General features: G+C 37.2%; 1 protein-coding gene across 2 annotated transcripts in view; it reads left to right on the top strand.

Moving 5' to 3' along the window:
• Positions 1–18,958, top strand: part of Pkd2 (polycystin 2, transient receptor potential cation channel) — an 82,249-nt gene that overhangs the window by 10,819 nt on the left and 52,472 nt on the right. The gene's annotated exons all lie outside the window — the stretch shown is intronic.

Below are 18,958 nucleotides of genomic sequence, written 5' to 3'. Positions count from 1 at the left end.
GCTTTACATCCTTGCAACAAAACAAAAAGAATAAAAATAAGTGAATTGAGCTCTAGTCTTAAAAATTAGAAAAGAGCTACAAAACAAGAAAAAGAAAAGAAATGGTAGTACGAGAAGTAAAAGTAATGAGATAGAGAACTGGATAAAAAGAAACTAATAAATCAAAACACTAGGACTTTGGGGAAAAAATCAACAACATAGATAAACCACTAGCCAACCTAATAATGAAAAAAGGCAGAAATCACAAATAAGAAATAAAAACAAGGAGATAGACAATGAAACTTAGAACACCTCAAAAATCAAAAGAAACTATTTGTCACAACTGTATTCAAATCAAAAGGAAAACCTAGATGACTTAGATCCTTTTCTTGGAAAACAACACAGGCTCTCCTTGACATTTGATGGAGTTCCATTCAGATAGACCCACTGAGCCTTTGAAATATTATAAGTCAAAACTGTACTCAATGAACAAAATACCAAACATCCCAGCTTAGCAACACTGTATACTGTGCAGCATCAGCTGCTTTCCCTCCTGATCACATGGATGACTGGTTCCTATGGCTCACTGCAACTACCCAGCATCACAAGAGATCATCATACTGTGTATCATCACCATGGGAATTCATAGTGTGAGTTCTACTGAACGTGTATAATTTTCATACTGTTATAAGTTGAAAAATCTTAAGTCAAACCATCAGGAGTCATCTCTATACCAAAATCAACTCTGGAATGTTCAGAAATAAACATGCAAATTTCCATTGAGGAAAGAGAAAAAGTTAACTATAAAAAATATAAAGAATTAGCTATAAAAAAACTAGTTCCAAATGATTTGACAGGAGAATTCTATCAAATTGTTGAAAATCAGATAGTCCCAATGCCACTCAAATTGTAGTAGAAAATAAAATAAAAAACATCTCTCAAATGATCTTTATTCCACTATTACAATCAATCCTGAAAAAGATTGCATGCAGATATGCATGTACACACACACACACACACATAAAAAACTATAGACCAATCTTATTCATGACTAGCACTGGAAAACTCCCAAATAAAATACCAGCAAGCAGAATGTAAAATCAAGCTCAAAGAACCTCTCAAAATCAAAGAAAATTTATTCTAGCACAATGGTGCTTCAATATAAGTAAGTTCATTCCTATAATTCACCATATGTTTGTGTCTAAGGAGAAAAATGTCATGTGATTAGACTTATAGATGATAAAAAAGACTTTATATTTGTAAGCTCTTTCAGTGGCAATAATAAGCAGGATACACTCTCAGGGCCTTGCAATAGCTACTATTTACTTTTCTTCTTCCCCAGTTTGTAGTTGACCAGAGTGGTGGTGCTTGAGGGTGCAGGATGGATTTAGTTGTGCTCCACCTCTCTCAGTCTGGGAACAGCAACTGTCCCAAGGCAAGTCCTGATGGTAGGAGCAGAAACACAAGAGGAGTGAGCAGAAACATGATGTGTTGCACTCAGAACTGAAACACTACTTCTTTAATCAAATTCCATTGTTCAAAGCATGTCACATGGTTAAAGCCAGTATCAATGGACAAGTAAGACATACTTCCCTCACAGTGAATTGGAATAAATGAAGAGAAAAATGAAATAATAGTGAGCAAGTAATAACATGTTATATAGCTTGTGACATATTCCACATTCATTCCTAATTTTGTAACACAAAAGTTAAGGGATACTTTCTAAATATGATGAAATATTTTATGCCTCAGCCCCCAAACCAGTATCATCCTCAGTGGAGAAACATTAGAGGCATTCCCATTTTAAGATCAAGGACAAAGCAAATATGCTCCCTATCTCCACCACTGTTTGGCACCATATTGAGATACAAATTTATGATATTAAGCATGAGAATTGGCCAAATTATATCTCTATTTAGGTAAGAATCAATACTGAATATGATAACTAATAAATTCTGTAAGTTAGTATGATATAAAATAGACCTAAAACATGCCCCCCAAATACAAACACTAACCATTTAGAAGATGTGTCATTAATACAGAAAAAAATAAAATACTTAATAGAAAATGTATAAACAATGATATTATCAAAACTAAAACACTTCTAAAAGCCAAAGAAGTAGACTTGAACAAATGGAAAGATAGCATTTATTTTCTGTATTGCACTATTCAACATCATAAAAATGTCAGTTCTCTGCACGCAATATACACATGTAATTTGATTCCAATAAACAATAAAAGTAAAAAATTTTTCCTGGAGCTATGCAAGCTGCTTCTAAAGTTTATATGGAAAAATAAGCATAAAAATATGAAGACAGATTCTAAAAAATTACAGCAACAAGGCAGTTCTAACCAATATTAATACATACTATAAAGACTCTAAAAGAAATGTGTGGTACTGGCACATGAATAGACAGATATCTGTGGAAGGAAACAGTAAGTTCAAAAACAGATTCAAGCACATATGGGATATTAATATATGAAAAAGGTGACATCCAAGACCACTTAGGAAAAGATGGACTTTTCAATATATGAGTTTGAGTGGCTTGATATCCATTTGGGCAAAGATAAAATTGGAACCATATCTTACACCATATATCAAAATAATATCCAAATACATCAGAGATTTAAATTTAAAAGGAAGCCATTAAAACATTAGACAAATAGATGAGTGGGTTCCATTAAATCTGAGTATCAGAAAAACTTTTCTATTATGACAAGGCAATCCCATACCACAGTCCTGGTAGGCATCATTAGTCAAGTGCCCCAGCCTTTTGGGCCCCCAATGTACTTGCTTCAATTGGCACTTCATCAACTGTAGCTGATAGCCTAGTAATTGTGTAATCCATACATGCCAGAGAATGCAAGCATCTCATTTCCTGTCAGGAACACTGCTCAGCACTGTGCTCAAATCCTAGGGCATCACCAAGTTTATCCCGAAATCACATCTTTCAGTAGTGGTACCAAACACCAGTCTCTGGAACACTTCTTTATCAGTCAAGGTTCAGACAACAGAAAATTCACCAGTAATTTGAACAGGGAAACTTGAACATAAAAAAATTATTAACTAGAAATAAGAGGTTAACCAGAGAGGATAAAAGACAAATTTGGTGAGGGCATAGGGATGAGATAAGGAACAATTTAAGCAGAGACTCATGCCTATTGGAAAGGGTGCAGCGACAGCCCAGGAGATGGTAGAGAAGTTTGTTGTGTCCGGTCCACAGCGGGTGGGCTGAAGTTGGTAAACAGGATACTGACCACAAGCGGCTAGAAAACCGAGGCTGGCGAGTAGGAAATCGTGGGGCAGGGCTGCTGAGCAGGAAGCTGGAGAGTTAGCACCAAAGCTGGCAGCTGTGCCTTAGAAGCAAGAAGAGCAAGGACACCCGGAACACAGGAGAGGGCCGGTTCTTCAATGTCCCTCCAGCGCCCTCTACTGACAAAGATCGGCATTGTGCAGCAAGATAAGGAAGCAGAAGAGAGGCAATGGATTTGGAGCAGAATGGTAGTAAACTAACTGATAGTTGGACAGGCTTATTAGAAAAAAGCCTAATTCCTGGTAAGAAGAGTACAAAGTAAGCCTGGGACATTTTTTTATGACAGAATGAAAACAAGCACTCAAAGACAACCTGGACTCCTATTTATGGTACTAAAGAGCAGGGACTCTCCATTGACCAAACACCAGCTATTGAAATAAGTAGTAAAAAGAAAAATGTAGTAATAGATTGTAACAAATTGAATTTTTAAATTCCTTTCTTATATGTAGTGATGGGTAGAGAGAGGTTAGGAGGAGAACATTTCTTTACAGACAAATACAAACTAAAAATAAACGCAGAAGAAATGATAAAATTAGAAAATAATTTCACAAGCCACAATGTAATAATTGATTTAGGAAGTTACCACTAGTGAATGTTAAAATCAGTGCATAAAATGTGACTGGGAACAGGTATTCATTTGGTCTCAATATATTACCCCACAAATTACTCAAAAATTTCAAAAGGAGGAAGGTGTTTTTAACTAGAATGATTTGGTAGTGACCATTTTAATCCAGTATTGAACTTAAATTTATCAATGGGACCATTAGATATGTCTCCTAGAATGTGATGAAATCAGAAGCATGCAACATCACGTATGAAATATTTCTCTAAACAATATTAGCAGGATCAGATCACTGAAAAATAGGTAAATACAGAATTTGAACTATTTTATAAAACATCCACCATGGACTTTCCAAAAAGAAGAGCTATCAAATAAAATATAGACTGTCCAGTTAAGTTTGAATTTCAGAACAACAAATCATCCTTTAGTATAAACATAGTACATATTACACTAAAAGATAATCTATTGTTTATCTGACATCCAAATTAACTGAGCATCCTTAATTTTTATTTTCTAATTCTGTTAGTCCTTTAAAAAGGGAGTTGATGTAATGAGACATAAAAGACGTGAAGATTCAAAGTCTAAAAGACACAACCAAGGGTATAACCAACCAATGATTGTTTATTGATTCTTGGATTAAAAAATACATAAAGTTATAAAAAAATGTAGAGATCAGATTATCTGATTGTGCACAATATGAGAGATGATTTTGTAGAATTATCGTATATTTTTCAGGTGATAGTATTGCATTGTTTATGAAAGCAAATGTCCTTATTCTTAAGAAAACTATGATGAATATTTCTTTCTAATGGTTCAAAAGGGGAAAAACAGTACTAGCAGGAAATGGGAAGAGGCAGGTAAGAAGATACAAAGTAACAGATACAGAGGATGAATAAGTCTAGAGATTCAATGTACAATAGTATGAGGGCTACACTTAATACCCATTATACTATGTATGAGATCCCTACTAAATGAAATTTTAATCCTTCCTGCCACAAGACAAAACAAGAAAAGGGTAAAAATGTGAGATCATGGATATGTTAATTTGCTTCATTATGGTAAACTTTTTGAAATATATATGTATGTGTGTGTGTATATATATATATATATATATATATATATATATATCCCATAACATGTTGTATACCTTCAATATACAAAATAAAATTTATTAAAAAAAAAATAAGTCAGCAAAGTGGCTTACAGAAAGAGAAAATGAGTATGGCAAAATGTCTTATTCTTTCAACTTTTCACAAGGTTTGAAAATGTTCGGAAAATTGAGAGGAGAAGGAAAGAGTAGGCAGAATAAAAGTGAATGTATAATGAATAAAGTCCATAGAAGAATATCTCAAATATTATTGATACAAAAGTGTCAGAACAGTTTCTTCATTTTTCAGCTCATGAAAGTATGGAAACAGCATTCATAAGTTATTATAAATTATAAAACAATGTTTAAACCAATGTCCCATCACCTTCCATATCCCCATAGTAGATACTCACTTTGGAGTAGTTGTTCTTTAGTCTGAGAATCTATTCATCATTCTCTTGTAGCAACTATATGACCTAATTGTGATTCAAACTCTTTTTCTGGTTCCTGACAAGGCCTCTCCCCTCAGTCACTCCCATTTTCTATGCTCCTAGTAACAGTGTCTCCAAATACTGTTTGATTGCAATTGCAGCATTAAGAGCCAAGTCTCCTATGGTGCTCAGTCTAGCCTGTGGAGTCAGACACAGACAAAGAACAGTAATGAGCAATTTTCTGATATTGATATGTGCCAAGCATGCAAAGAGGACTTTAAAAACATCATTGTGGAGATTGAGGAAAAGGTTATTTTCTACTTTGAAAATTCACAAGGCAATTTTCTGTACTTCTTCAATATGGCAAATTCATACACTTGAAGCATAATTATGTTCTTCACTTGAAACACCCATTCCCAAATCATAAATTCTCTGCAACATTGCAAATTCAACTTCAGTGTTATTTTTAAACACTTTCTTCACCTTACCTATTTTTTCCCAAATACCATAGTGGCTCATGTCTGATTAATATGATATGGTTATTTTAATCCAACTAGCAGCTAGATATTGTCCATTAGACCTAAATCTCTAATAATATACCCTCCTAAGATGAAATTAATCCTAGAGATCCATGAAGCTGAATATGTTCAGCTTGTCACATTGAAAGAAGCATAAGGTAGCCACCAAAGAGATAAAAAATTAGTTTTCTCTGAGGTTCTATAATGAGAATGTGAGGCAGCCCTAACGAGAAATCCGAAAGTAGGATCCTAAAGTGTTCTATCACCAGTGTTGCTCATAACATATCAAAGCTATACTTGAAGTTATTATTTTAATATTATTGAATAAAAGTACTGATCTTTTGCTTCTGGAAGGCAGGGAAAAGTAATACAGGCCTTCCTCTAGATGCAGCTCAAACACTGGACATGCATCATTTTCCTCTTTATTCCTGAGAGGAATAAAGAGAAGAAGGGGCTTAAGTGCTGATACCAGGCAGATTTGATGCAGCAGTTCCTAGACCCCTCATATGAGAAAAACAACCATTTAAGATCCCAGCCCAAGAAACTAGAAAAGAAGAGCAAAACAAGTCCAGAGCGGGCAGAAAAAAGGAATAATAAGGAGAAGAATAGAGATCAATGAAACTGAAAACAAAGAAAATTAAACAAAATGCTCATTCTTTAAAAAATAAGTAAATTCAAAATCTTCTAGCAAGATGGAAAAACAAGAAGTTAAAAGACACAAATGTTCACATCAGGAAATAAAGGTAAAAGACCACACAGATCCTGTAGCCATTAAAGGTAATTAGGGAATGATAGTACTATGAGCTGAATGTATTCCCTTAAAAAAGAGATATCAAAGACCTAGTATCCAGTATTTCAGTAAGCGACCTTATTTGGAAAGACTCGTTGCAGAGCTAATTAACTAGTTCAATGAAGTCATACTGGAGCACAGTGTGCTCCTAAACCAATATGATAGATATCCTGATACGAAGAAGGCTATGTGCAAATAGAGACGCTCAGGGAGAGATGGATGGTACACTGCTGCGAGCCAAGGAACACCACATACTGTGGAAACGACCAGAAGCTAGAAAGAGACAGGGAGGATTCTCCAATAGAGGTTTCATCATCCTTAGGGATAAATACTTAGGCTAAGTGCCTTTCCTCTAAGAGGGAGAACAAAGCATGGATGTCTACTCTCACAACTCCAGCTCAACATAGAACTGGATGCAATATAGAACTGGATAGAACTCACTGCAATCAGACAAAAAAATAAAAAATAAAAAATAAAAGGCACATACATTAGAAGAGAAGAAAAGGCACTGTTTCTATTTTTAGATAATATCATTATGTTGAAAATCTATACAGACACTCCCAGAACTAATAAATGAGTTCAGCAAAATTACAGGATACAGAATTAACTCAAAAATCAATTAAATTCCTATATTCTGTCAACAAACAAATAGAAACCCAGAGCACACATCACACAAAGGACTTATATCAAGATTATAAATGTCCCAATTCCCTAGCCACTGATAAGAGTCTGACCATTCAATTCAAGTCTGACACAAAGTACTCAAGAGTCAGTGCAGGCTCCAAAAGCTAAAGGGATCAGTCTCATAAGACTGAACTCACTTCACATACCAGTTGCAAGACTTAGGTCCCCAGGACACCCACACTGATGTCCAATGTGGCTACAAAATCAGGATTTCCATGACTCTCTTCAGGTTTAATAGCTCATTGGAACAATACACAAAACTCAGAAACATATTTGCCTGTGTTTACTGGTTTGTTATAAAGAGTACAACTTAGGGAAAGCTGAATAGAATGGATGAATCAGGCAAGGCAGGGAGAGGGGGTGTGCAGAACTTCCATGCCTTTTCCAAATGTGCTGCCCTCTGAGCTCCTCTGTGTGATCACCAATTCAGAATTCCTGGAAACTCATGTTTTAGGGGGTTTTAGTGGAGGTTTTATTATGTAAAGCATGATTGATTAGATCATTTGCCAATGGTGATTAAACTGGGTTGCCAGCCCTTCTGCCCTCCACAGAGGTTAGGGAGTGGGACTGAAAAGTCCCAACCCTCTCATTATGGCTTGCTCTTTCTGGCAACCAGCCCCCTCTTGAAGCTATTCAGGGACCCAGCCATCACTCATCTATTTAACACAGGAAAAGTAGCAGTCACTCCTGAGAATCTGAGTATTTTAGGAGCTATGTGCTGGAAATCAGAAACTCAGATTAACTTTTTCAATTATTATTGTATCATAATAAGGACCTCTCAAAAGTTAGAATTTAAAAATCAAACAATGCAACTGAAAAATAGACAAAAGATGTTCCCTGACATTTCACTGAAGAGGAAGTACAGATGGCAAATAAACACATTAAAGAAAAAAAAGTGATGTCAACACTGAGGAAGATTTGGTGTAGGGTACACAGGACTTTCTTGTATATTTCTTTGATCTTGCTATGGATATATAATTATTCCAAAGTTAAAAGTTTGATTACAAAACAAGATAGATGGCCTGTCTTTTGTGATAGTACCTTTTCTAGTTCTCACTAAAATACCAATGAAGACAAAGAATAAAATGGATATTCACACAACTATGCAGTGAGTAACTAATTTGAGTATAACCTCTCCTAAACATAAGATAGGGAAGCATGAATATTTTTCCCTCCAGACTTCCTCAGACTTTACCTCAGGTAACAGAGATCAACGAGGAGGATGAGGAGGGGAAGTGGGAGGAAGAGAACCAAAGGGAAGAGGAGACAAAAGAAGAGGAAAGAGGAGGACATAATTGTTTATACCTGTGGACATACCTGCCCACTGTCTGGTGGTGAACTCAGAGTCAAAGAACTTGTACGAACCAGAAAGAGGTCCAGTAATTCCTCCATCTTCTACTGATAATTTGAAAGAGAGTACCATTCTGTTTTGTACCTTTTCCCGGATATCTTAATCTATCAGAGAAGAGAGTTCATTGGCAGAGAGCAATGAATATATTTAAGTATAAAGAAAATTTATTATATTATTGTTTTACAACAAAATGAAAATTTATAGACTTTGGCGATGTAATATTATTATTTATTTTGAAATGCATTTGTCAGTAGAAAGTATACATTTGCTAATATCTTAAGTCAAAACCTTCAGTAAAAGGGGAAACTTTAAAAAACAATAATACAGACAAGCCAGACTGAAGGAAAATATTTGCAAAAGATGTATCTGGCAAAGGACTATTATCCAAAATACACATCTCTTAAAACTCATCAACAAGAAAATAACCAATCTGGTTTTAAATGGGCCAAATACTTGAATAGACACCTCACCAAGGGAGTTGTATATGGCAAATAAGCATATGAAAAGATGCTTCACATCATATGTCATCAAGGAATTGCAAATGAGATATTACTGCTGAAGTATTAGAATAATCAAAATCCAAACACTGACAACTTCACAGCTGGGGAGGACATGAAGCAAGTGGAATTCTCACTCATTACAGGTGATAAAGCACTTTAAGATAAGTTACTTGCATGCTTCTATCAAATGATCCAGCAACTGTGTCCCCAAAGCAATTGAAAACTTGGGTTCATCCAAAAACTTGCACATGGATATTTATAGCAGCTTTATTTATAATTGCCAAATTATAATTTACTAGATGTCCTTTGTTGGGGTCGCCCTGAACAGGAGCTGAGCACGCCCCCTTAGCCTTGAGTAATGGGGTATGGAACTTGCATTACACGCAGTGCGAAACAAGTGGGCCTTACCCTCACTTGGCAAGGAAGTGCAGCTCTGGGGTTGGGCGTCACCCAATGGGACTGGGCTACACCCCCTGTTTGTTGTAAGACAATCCCTTGCCTTATTTGGGTGGAATATTCTATGGAATGACTTTCCCCTAATAAATACAGGGGTTCCCATGCGCTCGCCCTCTTGCCTCTTGCCTCCCTTGTTCCTCTTGCTCTTTCCAGTGCTGCCCAGTGTGAAGCTGACCCCTGAGATTGCAGAGCCATCCCTTATCTCCGAAAAAGGTATTTTGTGTTTGTGTGGCCTTTTCTTTGCCAGCCCAGTTCACCCGTAGTGACCCTGATTCTGTTGATGCAGGATGTGGGCTATAGTTCTTCAGTAGGCAAAGAGATCAAACTGTGCTACATATAAACAATAGAATATTATTCAGCACTAAAAGCAAATGAACTAGCGATTGTGGTGGCCCACATCTCTAAGCCCAGTGGCTCTGGAGCTTGAGACAGGAGGATAACAATTTCAAAGCCAACCTCAGCAACTTAGCGAGACCCTAAGCAACTTAGGGATACCCTATTCAAAACAAAAAAAAAATTAAAAGGGCTGGGGATGCAGCTCAGTGGTTAAGCTCCTCTGGGTGCAATCCCCAGTACAAAAGAAGAAAGAAAAAGAAAAGAAAGAATCATTGGGCCATGAAAAAGTGTAGAGGAAATTCAAATGAACACTACTGTGTTAGCTTTTTGTCACTGTGACAAAATACCTAGGATAATCAACTTATAAGGAGGAAAGGTTTATTTGGGCTTGTAATTTCTGAGTTTTCATTCCTTGGTCACTGGGCCCTATTGTTTTGGGCCTGTAGCAGCAGGACATTATGGTGGAAGCACAGGAGCATTGCTCACCTCATGGTGGCCAGGAGGAAAACACAGAGAGGAAGGACCCAGGGTCACAATATCTCATTCAAGGACACACTACCAATGATCTAACCTCCTTCCACCAGGATCCACCTCCTAAAGATTCTATCACCTTCCAATAGTGCCATAAGCTGGTGGTCCATGGGGTTTGAGGGACACTCCAGATCCAAACTATAACAATTTCGAAGAGAAAGAAACCAACCTATATGATTCTAACAATCTGACATTCTGGAAAAGGCAAACAATAGAGACAGGAAAAATATCAATGGTTTCCAGGAGTTAGTAGAGAAAAAGGGATGAATAGGTAGAGCATAGAAGATTTTTTGATGAGTGATACTATTTATTTTGTATGGTATTGTAATAGTTGACAGATGTCATTACAAATTTGGTCATTAGAATATACAACACTAATAGGGAATCCTAATGTAAACCATTGACCATCAGTGATAATACTCTGTCAATGTAGGTTTATCAATTGTAATAAATGTAGTACTTTGATGAGGCCTATTGATAATGAGGTAAGCTGTGCATGTATGGGGATAAGGGGTATATGGGAAATCTCTGTATATTCTACTTAATTTTGCTATGAATCTAAAACTAACTTAACAAATAAAGCCTACTTTAAACATTTTTTGTTAACTGATGATTAATATTAAAATTTGCATTTGTAAGTGACTTCTAAATATCATTCAGACAGAAACCCAATATAGCTTACGAATGTTTGCTGATAAACTAATGAGTAGCACTTGGGTCACATCAAAGTAAGGGCTGTGATCACAAAGAAGCATTAAATAAAATGAAGCCATTGAAGTTTACAAATTTAAAATATCTTATGGAGCCAGTAAGCAGCAGTATGAGAAAAGCTACTTTAACCAAGCTGGGATGATGTTATTAAAAGGCTAAACACATACATCAGAGAACAGAACAGAATATACAGAAATAGACTTACTTGTTTATATGTGGCCAATTTAATTTTAACAATGGTACAAAGATGATTCTAGTCTTTTCAACAAAGAGTTCTGGAATTATCTGATTCAAATCAAAACAAACCAAAAAACCTTCATCCATACCTCATATCATATACAAAATTATCGAAAATGGGCCATATGCTTAAATGTGAAATCTAAAATTATGACACTTCCAAAAGAAAATATGGACAAAAATACTTATGACCTCAGATGAAGCAAAGATTTCTAAGACATGACACCAAAAATAAAACCATTAAATAAAAATTCATAAATTGAACTTTATCAAAGTGACAAGCTTCAGAAAATAATGTCAAGAGAATGAAAAGGCACTTTTAGAAGGTTCTTTGGAATATTATTATAGCAAAGATTTCAAAGTTTCAATTTAATGACGTTTAAAAAGAAAAAGTAGAGGTCAGTGTCCCCAAAGTCCCTAACTTCCTCACCTGGCAGAGTGGGAGCCAACCCAGCCACCTCAATTCCTTCTTTAGCCCCCTCAGCTCAGACAAGGGGCCCAATGATGTGTTTGTATAGCTTTTTATGCATATGTCTAATATGACTTTTACCAGTCTATAGGATTCACTTCTGTTCAAATATATTATTTAGTGTAATTTTATTTGCAATTAACAGAAATCCTAACCTTAATAAATCAACCAAAAAGGAAATGTTTCAGCTCATGAAATCCAAAGTTCTAACTTTAATTAGTACTTGATTTGGAAGCTCAAACATCATTAAAACATGGTCTTGCTCCAACTCTTTGCTCTCCTCTTTTAAAATACAGATTGCTAAAACCTACCTAAGACGTAATAAATCAGAACCCCTAGGAATTAGAGCCCATAATCTGTATTTAAAATAAAACAAAATTCTACAACAATACCTTTCCAGAAGAGTGTCACAAAGTTCTTTCTGGTTAAATGTTTTATCTGTGTATAGCAAGTTTCTTGCAGTATGCAGGATGAATGGGCAGATATTCTATAAAGTCTGGAATATCTGGGAATTCTAAAAGCCTCATTTATGTTGGCATCAAGAAGCATTTGAAAAAAAATCTGATAAGCTTTTGGAAAAGTCTATGCTAGTGGTAGTACAGTTGGATTCGGTTTTTAAACAAATATACCCACAGGGTACTAATGACTAAATTAGAGTTGGTGAAGAGAAGAGCTTCACACAGTGTTCCAAGGAGCTCTGTTCTTGGCCCTACCTAGTTCAAAATTCTTTGGAGCTTGAAAAAGACAGATGATAAATAAAATATCTACACCTCATTAAACCAGGTGATGGCACATGATAAAAATGTATATTGTAATGTTCCTGACTATCATGGCTACCCAAACATTAGTTCAATTTTGATATTCTTCCAGTCTTCACATTGCTTGCACTTTATCGTGTATGTGCTCCTGGCTCCATTTTTTGGAGTGTGAACATTTTGGCTGCCAGCTTGTCTGGGATTACATCCTTACAACTTCAAATCTAATGGTAAGAAAAGCTTTTCTTTTACAACAACTGGGAAATATCTCTGGCCTGGTTTTCATTGAATCATTTTCATTTTCATTGCTGAATACCATTCAGAGGGGCCAAGGGAACTCGATGTTCCAGCCACGCCTGAGTTCCATGCTCACCACTTGGGAGCTTAATGGTGGTGCAGCCTCACCTGAATCACAGACTTGGTTATTTTATCACTGTAAAGGAGACTTGCTTCTGAGCTGCTCATCAACAATTAAATAAGTCAGAGTCTCTACTCTATGAGTTTTCATAATTCTTAAGATGATGACAATGTGAAAAAATACTCCTAATATAGGATGCAAATGTTTAGATAAAGTTTTGCTGGGCATAAGTGCAAGTAAGTTGGGGCTGGGAACCAAGATCAGGTCAGTTGTTGATGTCTGAATCTAGAAAGATTCACAAGTCTATGTAGGGTAGAAGAGGGAGTGAGGGAAACATAAGGATGTTTCCCTGCAGTCTTTTGATTCCTCCTGAAGGTAGGCAATCATGTTTTATCTTTGTCTCTCCCAAGTCCAACATGGTGTATGGCATCTAGTGGACACTGAATAAATGTTTGATGAACTTATTATTTTTTCTTGATTAATCTTCAACAAAAATTCCACAGGGGATTTGAGCAAATATTTAACCTCATTGTTTAGAGAAGAAAACTAAGGGAGAGAGGGTAGGTCCTCAAGACCACAGTGCCAGCCAGCAATGACGCCAAGATAATCCCACAGAGACAGAAACACACAATGGCAAATCCAAACCAAACCCAGACATGAAGAATACCACAAAGCCTAGCCTGCCTTATTAGAGCAGAAAAATGAGGAATAAAATAAAGTCTAAGTTTTACTATGGTGAGCAGTTCTTATAAAGTCCCAAACACCAAATTTTCTTCTAATTATTTCAGATGTCAAGTGGTAAAAAATTTATTTTATGATGTTCTTGAATAAATAAGGACTGAGAAAAAATGTGGGGGAAACATGTTTGTTTGGGTGAATTGCTAAGCAACACCACACATGCCAGAAACTCCTTTTGGATTTCCTTTTAAAGGTGGAGACGGCGAGACTAACGGGTACTTCAGCTCATGTCTGTCTCATCAGTTCTCACTGGAAAATAAAAGCAAACCAGGAAATAAACAGGCAATTCTAACAATAAATAAGTTAGAGATGGGGAGATGACGATGTATCCATTCATTTGAAGTCTTTTTACTGTTGTCTTTTAAAATGTCCTCTATAGCACTAAGACTAAGAATGGGGTCTGCACATCACGTCCCCCAGAAACCTACTACACAGATAAAATAAAACCAAATAGCATCCAGGCCAGGTTATCTGTCCCACCCCATATTCCAGACTCCCGGGATTATTAATACTGGTAATATCACAATTGGACTGTGACCGTCAGATGAAGAAAAATGCAACTTTGTGAACTGTGCTTATGTAATAAGAGAAAACTTCTTTTGAGAAGTACAGTTTTAAGATGGATATTAAAGGAAGGAATTCTATGGATAGAGAGAGAAATTTACAGCCTTGGGGATAAGTGAAAGGTAGGTAGTTTGCAGGGGTAAACTATTTTAAAGTAAAAGCACAAAAGGGAACATCAGTAAGCCAGAAAGAATGGATAAATATTTGGATGACAGGTTTTGGGTTTACGATGCTAAGAGAAACTCTTGGAGTGTAAGATTTAATTAAGATGCAGTGGGCCAAATGCTATTCAAGTTATATGATACAAGAATTGCTGACAGTTTTTTTTTTAATTACATTTCTTTTGTGCTAATTTGTAAACCAAATTGTGGGTAAACACACATTGAACTCTAAATTATGTGTGTAGACACATTTTCAAGCAAGACATTTAAAATTTTTTTTTAAAATTTATTCTACCTAGTTGTGCACGACAGCAGAATGCATTCCAATTCCAAGATGAATTAAGGGTGATGTAATAGAATCAGGAAGAATGTTTCTGATTTTCTTTTAAATAATTTACACTGTTAAAAACCCAGACCTATTAATATTTACTGCATAACAAAATCTGATCTGGCCCTAGTACCTTCCCTCCCACTTCAGCCTGGTAATCTCTTCTCTGAACCCCTTCTTGTGTGTCTCTCAAATGAGAATATAATTCCCCAAAGGATCTATCTAAATAGTATTTTTGTTCTGTTCCTCCTAAATCAAATAATGTTTTTATATGCATAGTAAAAGTATGAAATTTAAACCCAATATATAGATAAAAATTGAAGTAATTTGCTCAATCTACTGCCCCGGGATATGATTATTTTCCTATCACTTCTCTCTTCCTTGTGTCACTAGACTGCAGACCCTCTACCTGACTAGATTCATTCATTCACTCAGAAAATACCCAAGGAATGTAAGTCCTCCCCTGTAAAGGCCAGGCTTTTAGCCTATTTTCTTGATTATTCTCTTGCTCATAGTGTTGGGCTTGGTACATAGTGGTACTCAGTAAGTGTTTCCTATAAAATCCTGTGCTTGGCATGGAGCCCCTGTGCTCAAGAAGGTCACAGTCCAATTGGGACAAAGATGACCAAATAAGCAATTATAGCAGTTGAAAATAATTATTGAAGATAGACAAGCTAATACAACCCTAGCACTGCTAGCATTTACCATTGCCAGACAGTGTTCCACATGCCTTAATGCTCTAGTCTGAATGTTAATGTTTTCTTAAATTTGTATACTGAAATCCAAACCCACATAGAGATGCTATTATGCAATGGTGTCTTTGAGAGATGATAAGGTTGTGGGAATGAGGCCCTTATAAAAAGGATTACTGCCCTTATTTTAAAAGGTCCAAAGGGGCTGTGTTAGTCAGTTTTTTATTGCTGTGACAAATTCCTGAGATAAATAAAGTTAAAAGAAGAATAAGTTATTTTTGCTAACAGATGTTTCAGTCCATGGCTGATTGGCTCTATTGCCATTGGACCTGTGGTAAGGGAGACCATTATGACCAAAAGTGTGTGGTGGAGCAAACCTGCTGACTTCATGGAAGCCAAGAAACAAAGAAAGAGAGGGAAGGACGTGGTTCCAACATTCCCTTCAAGGCTATGTCCCAAACAACGTAACTACCTCACTCTAGGCCTCAATGCAGAAAGCTGCCTCCCACCAGGGCCACAGGCTGACAACCAAACCGTTAACACTCCATAAGCCTCTGGAGGACATTAAAGATCCAAACCATAACAGAGTTCTTTTTTCCCTTTCACCTTACAAGTCTACAGCTAGAAGGTTCCCTCCGAATCAGAAACTGAACCTTCACCAGACACCAAACCTGCTGGCACCACTATCTTAGACTTCCCAGCTGCTAGAACTGTAATAAGCCACTCATGTTTGGTAATTTTATTGTAGTATCCTACACCAGATGGACTAAGATACTTATGTGTATTAATTCACCTAATCCACACAACACTATGAAATGTGCATTCTCATCATTTCCATTTTTACAGACACAGTCAAGTGAGATAACTTGTCCATGGTAACACAGCTCAGAAGTAGAGAGCAATACATAAATGCAGGCAGTCTGCCTTCTGGGTAGAACACTGCAGTCACAAACCAAAGATTCAGACTGACTTAAAAACCACTGAAGTTTCTTCCAACACTGGGATTCTAGGTGATAGCATCGATGGTAATAATGAAGCATAGGACAATGGAAAAAACAATTATGAAAGCCTTTCCATTTGGAACATACTGTTGCTTCTCAAACTTAGGGTGCTCCAGAATTCAGAAGATTTATAATTTCAGGACTGAGGTCCTGGAGTTTCTGAACCAATGAAGTTGGAGTGTGGACTTGGAATTTATATGTTTAACAAATCCTTCAAGTGATACTGGAAGTCCAAGTCATATTTAAAAAACATTGCATTAGATCTTGTTATCTCTTTTCATTCCTGGCTCTCCTCTTTTTTTTTTTTTTTGGTACCTGGAATTGAACTCAGGGGCACTCAACCACTGAGCCACACCCCCAGCCCTATTTTATATTTTATTCAGAGACAGGGTCTCACTGAGTTGCTTAGCCCCTCGCCATTGCTGAGGCTGGCTTTGAATTTGCCATCCTCCTGCCTCAGCCTCCAGAGCCTCTGGGATTACAGGCATGTGCCACTGCACCCAGCTCTCCTCTTCTCTCTTAATTCAAAACTGAATTAACAATGCAGTACAGGTGCTGCTGCTCAGGGCACTCCATCTTTAGAAGCCTCTTGAATGACAGGATTCATAAAATCTGTTTAGGATGGAAATCTCTGTTTTTGGTTTTGGTTAATGTGTTTCTTCTGGAAGCCAAGAACTATATCACACTCTGTTTAATGTGCTTAGATCCTTACTTGGAACACAGGAAATGTCTTATCTACAGAAGGAACTGATGAATAGCAGGAGTCAGGCTTGTGCTCTGGACCAGTCACCAGTCCTGCCTTTGAGAAGCTTACAATCAGGAGAAGGACACAGACACCTAGATCAGGTGATGGGTAGCCATAACTATCTAAATATGATCAGCATGTATGAGTACATAGGAACCAACAAATAATACTGAATAGACAGATGTACAGAATGGGAAACCATACTAGAAAAGTACCTTAGAGGCTGTAATCAGCTGAATTGTGTCCTCCCATTAATTGAAACATTGAAGGTCTAACTCTAGAATTTCAGAATATGGGTACACTTGGAGATAGGCTTTAAGTGAACTTATTAGGGAAGTTCCTAATCCAATATGACTGGTGTCGTAGGAAAAGAAGATTAGAGAGAAGACCAAGTAATGACACAGAGAAAAGATGAGCCATTTTCACACCAACATCTTGAAAGAAAATAAATTTCCATTGTTCCACCCTGACCTTGGTAGTTTGTTATGGTAGCTCTGTGTTAGCAAAGTAATACAGGAGCAGATCATGAACATTTACTAAATCGAACTACAGAAATTAAATGTTATTTAAACAGCTGGAAGCTCACAGAGATGTCTAAGCATCAATATGATAAATTAGCAGCTTTGATTCTGTAATATAATTTGGAAACAGTGGAACACTGACAAGGAGAAAAGAGGTGGAATTGAAGGGAGGTCATTTGCCCCAATGTAGAATAACAAGATGTAAAACAAGGCTAGTGGGAATGAAAAGCAGAAATTTCATCAGAGAGACATTTGGGGGCAGAAATAACAAGATTCAGAGAACAAGAGGTGCAGGAGGTGAAGAGCAGACAGATAAAAGTATCATGTAGAAAAGTAGCTTGGGAAGTCAGGAAGGCAATGCTGATGCATAGATCTTCAACTGAGAGTGTGGGCGAAGCAGTTTTAGAAGTGGAGAAAGGATTTAAAGTTCAATTTGGGGTAGATTGAGTTTGAACGTCCAGTCTGTGTAAGCTGTGTCAGCTGTGTGAGCTGAACAGAAATAAATTTCTAGACTTCGGGCCTAATGTAGGATTCTGTTACTCAGAGGCTAGTGCTGGCTAAGGGGAGAAATAAAATCACCTTGGAAGCACTAGTGATCTGAGATCCAAGCCCCAATCCTTGGGATCCCCACAATGTGTGGAGAAGCCAACTAAAGACTGAAGAAACCACCAAACAGCAAAATCAGGGAGAGAAAAGTGGCAGAATGCAAAGCAAGTCAGTCTTAGTAGTGTGCTGGTGGTCTCCAAAAGAGGGAAAGTTTTCTTTGCTCCTGCTGAGACTTCAGCTTTAGCTGGATTTTACTAATTCACGCCATCCTACCAAAGAATTTCGATATTTCTCTCTCTGGGTGTTTGTGTTAAACGCTTCAATAAATCAAGGCAATAGTGGCTAGCAGTTAAACAGCACCATTATTTGGAGGTCTCCCCGCAGTCGGGCGGATCAGCTACTCCCTCCCTTACTGAGCCTCTACCCGAATGGAACGTGGGCGCCCGCCGGGGCTTCAGCTCGGACTCCACTTGGAACGCGGGCCGGGGCTCAGCAGGGCGCGCGCCGGCCGTGGGGGAAATCTCCTCGCGCCTCCCCAAGCAGCGCGCCACGGCTTCTGGGCTCGGCGAGGCGAGAGGCTAGGGGAGGCGGGC

The sequence above is a fragment of the Marmota marmota genome, unplaced genomic scaffold (assembly GCF_001458135.2).
Source record: "Marmota marmota marmota unplaced genomic scaffold, marMar, whole genome shotgun sequence".
NCBI lineage: Eukaryota > Metazoa > Chordata > Mammalia > Rodentia > Sciuridae > Marmota > Marmota marmota.
Note: the sequence above shows the minus strand (reverse complement) of the source record. Positions and strands in the feature narration are given on the sequence as shown.